At 52.5% G+C, this 7493-nt stretch overlaps 1 long non-coding RNA gene across 1 annotated transcript in view; it reads right to left on the reverse strand.

The window, feature by feature from the left end:
• The window catches only part of LOC138245855 (uncharacterized), a 74111-nt gene extending 66959 nt beyond the window's left edge, over positions 1-7152 (reverse strand). The window contains exon 1 of the long non-coding RNA XR_011194178.1: positions 7050-7152. This is a non-coding gene — a long non-coding RNA (uncharacterized lncRNA). The remainder of the gene's footprint in view (positions 1-7049) is intronic.
• Positions 7153-7493: the final 341 nt, after the last annotated feature.

Below are 7493 nucleotides of genomic sequence, written 5' to 3' on the forward strand. Positions count from 1 at the left end.
CGGTGGTGAGACCAGCGACACAGACACGTCCTCGGATGGGTGCTCCCTAGCGGTGGCGGCAACATCCGTGCCCCCCGCCTCTACAGGTACAGCCGCCACCCAGCGCACCAGCCCCGCCCTCCCTGCAGCCCCTCAGACTACGCTCCGTGCCCGCTCGCCCAGGAAGGCGGGCGTCTCCTTCGCCCCAGGCACCTCAGCCCCTGCCCCTGTCACCCCTGCTGCCCTCAGTGCGGAGCTCATTGACCTTGTGAGGACGCTCATTGTTGGGCAGACTACCCTTTTGAATGCCAACCAGGGGGTAGAAAGGGAGGTGCATCGGAGCAATGCCTACCTGGAGGGCATTCATTCGGGTCAGGCTGCCCATCAACGATTGTTCACTGCTCTGGCCTCAGCACTGACGGCAGCCATTGTCCCTGTTTCCAGCCTCCCTCTTCTGACTGCCTCCAACCTGTCTCTGTCTCCTGTTCCTCAGCCTATCCCATCCACACCATCTGACCAGCCTGCACACACCTCAACACCCAAGGGCAGCTCATCCAGACACAAGCACCACAGATCCCACAATCACTCACCCAAGCAACACCCAGATGCAGACATTCCATCAGTCACTACCACCCCTGTGTCCCCCTCCTCCTCGTCTCCCTCCTCCCTCCCTGTGACGTCTACACTCACACCTGCATGCACACCAACATCAGCCAGTGCTTCCATCACCACCACACCCTCCTGTACAGTCCGCACGCGTGCAGTCACCACCCCCACTGCCATTTACACGTCCCCTGTGTCCTCTCCCACTGTGTCTGTCACCCCCTCTTCCAAGACACACAAACGCAGGCAGCCACCCACCCAACAGACATCCACCTCACGACAGCCTACAGCACCAGCACCTTCACCCAATGACAGCACACCTGACTCTCCTACAACCACATCCTCTTCCTCCACTCCCATCACCACTTCTCCTACCCTTTACCTAGGCCCTAAAAAACTTTTCCTGGCTAATCTTAACCTCTTTCCCTCCGATGACCTACCCCCTCCATCTGCAAAGAGTCCCAAGAGCACCACAGCCACCACCAGCCCAGCTTCGAGTGTCACTGTTGTGCATGGGTTCTGGAGTCCACCCTTTGCCAGCAGTGACACCTCAATCAGCAGCAAGGACACATCCAGCCCCCCCCCGGCAAGAGGACCAGGAAACAAAAGGGCCGCCGTGCGAGGACTGACACGGCTGCCCCCAAGGAGCAAAGTTCGCCCACTTCACCAGCCACAACATCTAGGGGAGGCAAGGGCCAGAGAGCCCCATCTAAGGAGCGAAAGGGCAGCAGGGCGGAGAAGTCAGCCAGCAGGAGCGCGGAGCAGGTGGGCCCCACATGCCACATCCCAGCTGTAAAGGAGGACACCAAAGGGCCCAGGACTCCATCACCGAAGGGTCCAGAAACATCACGGTCGGAGGGCGACTGAGCAGGGAGTCCAGCCCAAGTCTGGCTCCCTTGACCTACTGGATGTGCACCGCTGAAGAGGGCCCACCGTGCAGAAGAGCACCGCTGAACAGGGCCCCGCCGTGAAGATAGGCACCGCTGAAGAGGGCCCGCCGTGCAGAAGAGCACCGCTGAACAGGGCCCGCCGTGCAGAAGAGCACCGCTGAACAGGGCCCGCCGTGCAGAAGAGCACCGCTGAACAGGGCCCCGCCGTGAAGATAGGCACCGCTGTACAGGGCCCCGCCGTGCAGAAGAGCACCGCTGAACAGGGCCCCGCCGTGAAGATAGGCACCGCTGAAGAGGGCCCGCCGTGCAGAAGAGCACCGCTGAACAGGGTCCGCCGTGCAGAAGAGCACCGCTGAACAGGGCCCGCCGTGCAGAAGAGCACCGCTGAACAGGGCCCCGCCGGGAAGATAGGCACCGCTGAACAGGGCCCCGCCGTGCAGAAGAGCACCGCTGAACAGGGCCCGCCGTCTCAAGCACCGCTCCGCTGGGCCCTTCCTGTCAAGCACCGCTCCGCTGGGCACCGCCGTCTCAAGCACCGCTCCGCTGGGCCCCGCCGTCTCAAGCACCGCTCCGCTGGGCCCTTCCTGTCAAGCACCGCTCTGCTGGGCCCCGCCGTCTCAAGCACCGCTCCGCTGGGCCCTTCCTGTCAAGCACCGCTCCACTGGGCCCCGCCGTCTCAAGCACCGCTCCGCTGGGCCCCGCCGTCTCAAGCACCGCTCCGCTGGGCCCCGCCGTCTCAAGCACCGCTCCGCTGGGCACCGCCGTCTCAAGCACCGCTCCGCTGGGCACCGCCGTCTCAAGCACCGCTCCGCTGGGCCCCGCTGTCTCAAGCACCGCTCCGCTGGGCCCTTCCTGTCAAGCACTGTTTATGGTTCACTGTGCCCACCATGCCTCCTCCTTGACCAGTGGAGACTGTCATCCACCTGATGGACTGTGGCTTTGCACTCCCCAGGATGGCACAGTGGGCAGCCCACCCACTGTAGAGACTTGAGAGACTGTGGCTTTGCATTCCCCAGGATGGCACTGTGGGCAACCCACCCACTGTAGAGACTTGAGAGACTGTGGCTTTGCACTCCCCAGGATGGCACAGTGGGCAACCCACCCACTGTAGAGACTTGAGACACTGTGGCTTTGCACTCCCCAGGATGGCACAGTGGGCAACCCACCCACTGTAGAGACTTGAGAGACTGTGGCTTTGCACTCCCCAGGATGGCACAGTGGGCAACCCACCCACTGTAGAGACTTGAGAGACTGTGGCTTTGCACTCCCCAGGATACATCAATGGGCATGGTGGCCCCTTCGTGGATCTGGCGTCGTGGACTCATGTGGCTGTGGTGCCCCCCCCCTCACTTCCCCCTGAGGTGCCTGTAGTTTTTTCATCAGATGCCCCTGCAGTGTTCTCTCCAAAGGACTCAGGTCTCCTGTGTGGGCTTTGCCCTTGTGTCGCTACACTGTGGCCCACGGACTGTTCTATTTAACTTTGATGTAGAGGACTAATTGCCTCGGTTCTCCATGGCAGTGTATATAGTATTATTTTGGTATGGATATTTTGCATAGTTGACCTATATTTATCAGAGTCTATTTTTTATCTAAATTTTTCTTCACAATTTAATTATGTCTTTGCATTTTTCAGGGGGGTTTGGGTGGTGTCACTGTGCATTGTTGCTCTGCATTGGTGTGTACATTGTTTGGGGGGGTGGGGGTCGCATATGTGTGTGCCGTAAGCTTCCCTCCTCCCCCCTCCCGTGTGTCGTAGGTGCAGTACTCACCGTTGTCGTCTGCGCCGGCGTTTGTACTTGTGGTAGATGAGCAGGTAGACGAGAGCAGGTAGGATGTTTAATTCGGGTTCCATGCTGTCCTCCGTACTCGTGGAGTGTGTTTTGGTGAGCGTTTTCCCGTTCGTAGTCTGTTTCCGCCGTGTTTTTATCGGCAGGGCTCCCGCCCCGGAAAAGGTGGCGGATTGGTGAGTTATGATAGTGTGGGCGGTACATTGTCTGCCGTCTGCCTGTTGGCGGTGACCGCCGCGCTGTTTGTCTGTACCGCCGTGGCGGTCGGAGTGTTAATGTGGCGGGCTGTGTTGGCGGTTGCCGCCAGGGTCAGAATTCAATTTTTTCGACCGCCGGCCTGTTGGCGGTTTGGCTGCCGCTTTATCACCGACCGCCAGGGTTAGAATCACCCCCTATGTCTGTCAACCAGTTCAACCTCAAAATAACCCCACTGATCCAAGAGCAAGCTCTGCCTAGCAGCGCTGCACTTGTAGATTGGGCATGCTTTGTGCAATAAGCTAAAAACAACCGGATTAGATTTTTATGTCAGCAGCTTCTGAAATCCTGGTGGGTTTGAAATGTGCTAGGAGGTGGCGGTCGCACCATTTTGTCTGTGTGTGCCTACAAAATGACAAGTGATTTACTTCCCACTTCGGATCTGTAAATAAAATATAAATAAGTAGTTTGCACAGGAGTGGGGAAGCAACAGAGGAGCGAAGTGGGCGGAAACAAGACTGAGGGCCGCAGTCAGGGAAAGCAGCGTTGTGGGGGGGGGGAATAGAGGAAACACAAAGGCTGCAGGTGGAAAAGAAACAACCATTGTAAGAAAAGAAGCTTGTGGGTGGGGAAGCAACAGGTGAGAGAGGAGTGCACAGGTGGGAAGGAGAAGCAACAAACCGACAAGAAAGGAGAAGAAAAACAGATGGCAGGGAGGAGAAGCAACGGACAAGAGAACAAAGTGGATGGGGCAGGGACAAGCATACAAGCAAGAAAGCATGGGGGGGGTATGAGAGGACAACATGGAAAGGATATGGAGAGAGACAGCAACATGTTGTGTGGGGGACAGAAATACACAAGGGACACACATGCGTTTTCATCAAGTGCTTAACTCAAAAGGAAACAATCAGAGCTTAAAAAGCAAGTAATGGAAGCACATAAGCCAGACAATCAAAGAGATGGTGAAGAAGCTATGCTTCATGGAAAAGACAAACTATAGGGTGACAAGCAGGGCCACGAATAACAAGCAGCTAATGAGCGTGACAGGAAAGCCAACTAACGGTAAGCAATGGGTGGGCTAAAAGCCCCCTGCGAGTGCTTGGCAAGTCCTGAAAATGTCCTTCAAGAGCCAAGGCATACGCTGTCTAGTGGGCACAACCTAAAAATAGAAATCAGCCTTTACTAAGCAGATAGTAAAAGGGAAATTCAACAATGGTGAGTAATATTTTGAAATATAGGGAGAAAAGAGATATAGCTTCAGTGTTCTCATGGACCTCTATTGTCAGGTATTGAGTATCTGCACTTTTTTAATTTGGAAGGGAAAGTGCCAACCCTTTTCAGCAATGGCGCTACACGTTTAAAAGGCAAGCACCAGGACTTCTCCGTAGCAAACAAGAAGTCTGGCACAGTGGATACCTGCACTTCTATATTTCCATTTCAAGCGCTGACTTAAAAAAACAATGCACAGGTCTTGGAACAATACTCATCGGTTTTTGTATAAAGAATAAACATGACAGGTACACTGATGTAGCCGTACCTAAAGACTATACATAATGAAAAAACAATAACCAGAGACATATAAATTAGGAAATATTTACAACTTCAGGGAAGAATATTGCGAGGGCCCTGGCACTTTTTTTTTTTTTTTTTCTTTTTTACAAATTAAGCACTAGGGCTGGTCCCAGTATGCAGGTATGCCCATCCGTGAGTACTGCATGCCTGAAAGCATGCTCCTATGTGGTATGTCAGTGTGTGGGTGCTTGAACAAAACAAGCCATTTAAAATAGAGTATACATGTTGTATCTATAACAGAAGTATGGAATCCGGCAAAGGTCCCCATTCTATTGTGGCTGTCTCTTCAGAGCATTAAGATCTAATCAGAATTACTCACATCACAATATTGGGCATTAAGTCTAATTTAGGTGTACTGGCAGCGTAAGCGTGTGTCAGCCCAACTGTTGATCCACCAGCACAAGAAAGTATTTTGCATGCAGCTCACATGCTTTAGTTTACGCCAGTAAACGATGAGGACAGACATACCTCCACACACCTCCCTCTTGTGCAAACATGAAGGCACAGCATCAAAGATGAGTTTTAGACCGTGTCCAACGCAGCCACACACAGCACCAGATACAGCACAGAGATTGTGGTCAGAAGTCGGATCTGCTCAGCAACACAGTGCATCCAAGTGCAACCTAGGGCACTATCACTGACACACACAAGCACCAAGGGACCAGAGTCTACAATGAAACTTCAGGGCAACATGTCTTACCTCGCTTCTTCTCTCCCTCCTTCGCTACCTCCAGAACTCCACGAGCCACCTTGTCCTGCCGCGAATAGAGTGACCGTGATTTCGCGCTGTTTGTTTTTAAAGCGCAGCGCTTACGTACGGTTTCACTCTCCCCGCGTTATGCAGGAAGTGACGTGGCTAAAAGGTGTGCGCATCGGAAAGAGGACTGCGCGGTGGGGGAAGGAAGGGTGCGCGCGCGCCCGAGCGTGCGCCTTAAAGGCAACGTTGCCCCACACCCCCACTTTGAACCCTAAAACCTACCCCGCCCTGACCTAAAAATTAACCTGACACCCTCTGGCCTGAACTCTAACACCTACCACATCCACTCCTAAAAACTACTCTGACCCCCCGCCCTGAACTCTAAAACCTACCCTGCCCCAAAAGCCCTCACCTCCCCAAGCTGCACTTACCCGGTCCCTGCATTCCTCTCCCGGCTGTTCCTGTTATATGAAAGAAAGATTCCTATTATGCTGGGCTCCTTGCTGATTACACCAAGCATGTGGATAGGTCACAGTTCTGTAATGAGGGTGGTTCCCACGATCAGGTCCACCCTTACTCTGCATAATAAAGGACACTACATCATCGTCCTGAGAAATGGTTCAGAATGACATTAAAATACTACTTGTCCAGATGTCCTTGCTTCTAAATGAGGAACCTGAGGCTGAACCATGTTCCTCCTGAATTATTCAGTATTTTGAGAAGACGCAATTAAACATGTGTGCTAATCATTCTTATTGTTCAAAATGTACATAGATCATTGAGGAACATTTTTGTTAAAAATAGAATTAGAGTCACATTTTCCCTCACGCAGAGTTGGTGCAATTGAAAAGGTGCACCGCTGTGAAAGCGTAAGAATAAAAAAGGTGATATACCGTCAGTATAAATAATGAGGTTTATACAGGCCACAGCAGTAGGATGTAAGGACTGCTAACTTCCATTATCACAAAGTAATTATCGATGAATAGTGATATGTATTTATTCTTCATGTTGGAGAGAGTATTGCATTAAAAGATGAGAATGGCTAGAATGCGCGCATAACTCTGAACTCATAATGTGAAAGAGGGTTGCCAAAAAGGAATTTGGAAAGGCACTAAATATGTTGATCCTCGTTGGCTGGCAAGCTGTCCGCGTGGGCTGAAGTTGGCATGCTGCTCTTTATGTGGGCAGGCCATTGACAACCAAGTGCATTTCCTAGAAATGAATGTAAGCAAGTTGTATGTGGCACCGAATAACGAAAGGGAAAACATGAGTTTGGTGACTTTTTAAGACTTGATTAAGGTTTGGGAGCACAGACATGAAACTTACGTCGCTTCTTCTTCCCCTCCTTTGCTAACTCCAGAACTCCACGAGCCACCTTGTCCTGCTGCGAAGAGAGTGACCGCGATTTTGCGCTTACGTACGGTTTCACTCTCCCCGCGTTATGCAGGAAGTGACGTGGCTAAAAGGTGTGCGCATCGGAAAGAGGACTGCGCGGCGGGGGAAGGAAGGGTGCACGCGCGCCCGAGCGCGCGCCTTAAAGGGAACGTTGCTTAGGAGGCCATAGTGCCATTCCAACACCACATTAACATTATTTTTGACTACTTTTTCGGTATTCACAAAGGTAAAGTTAGACCAAAATTCTAACTTAGACCAAAAGTTTAAGGGCCTGATTTAGAGTTCAGTAGATGGGATTCTCCATCAGAAACGTGAAGGATATCCTGTCCACTGTATTACGTTTTCCATTGGAAATAATGGAATCATAATACGGTG

The sequence above is a fragment of the Pleurodeles waltl genome, chromosome 7, assembly GCF_031143425.1.
Source record: "Pleurodeles waltl isolate 20211129_DDA chromosome 7, aPleWal1.hap1.20221129, whole genome shotgun sequence".
Lineage (NCBI taxonomy): Eukaryota > Metazoa > Chordata > Amphibia > Caudata > Salamandridae > Pleurodeles > Pleurodeles waltl.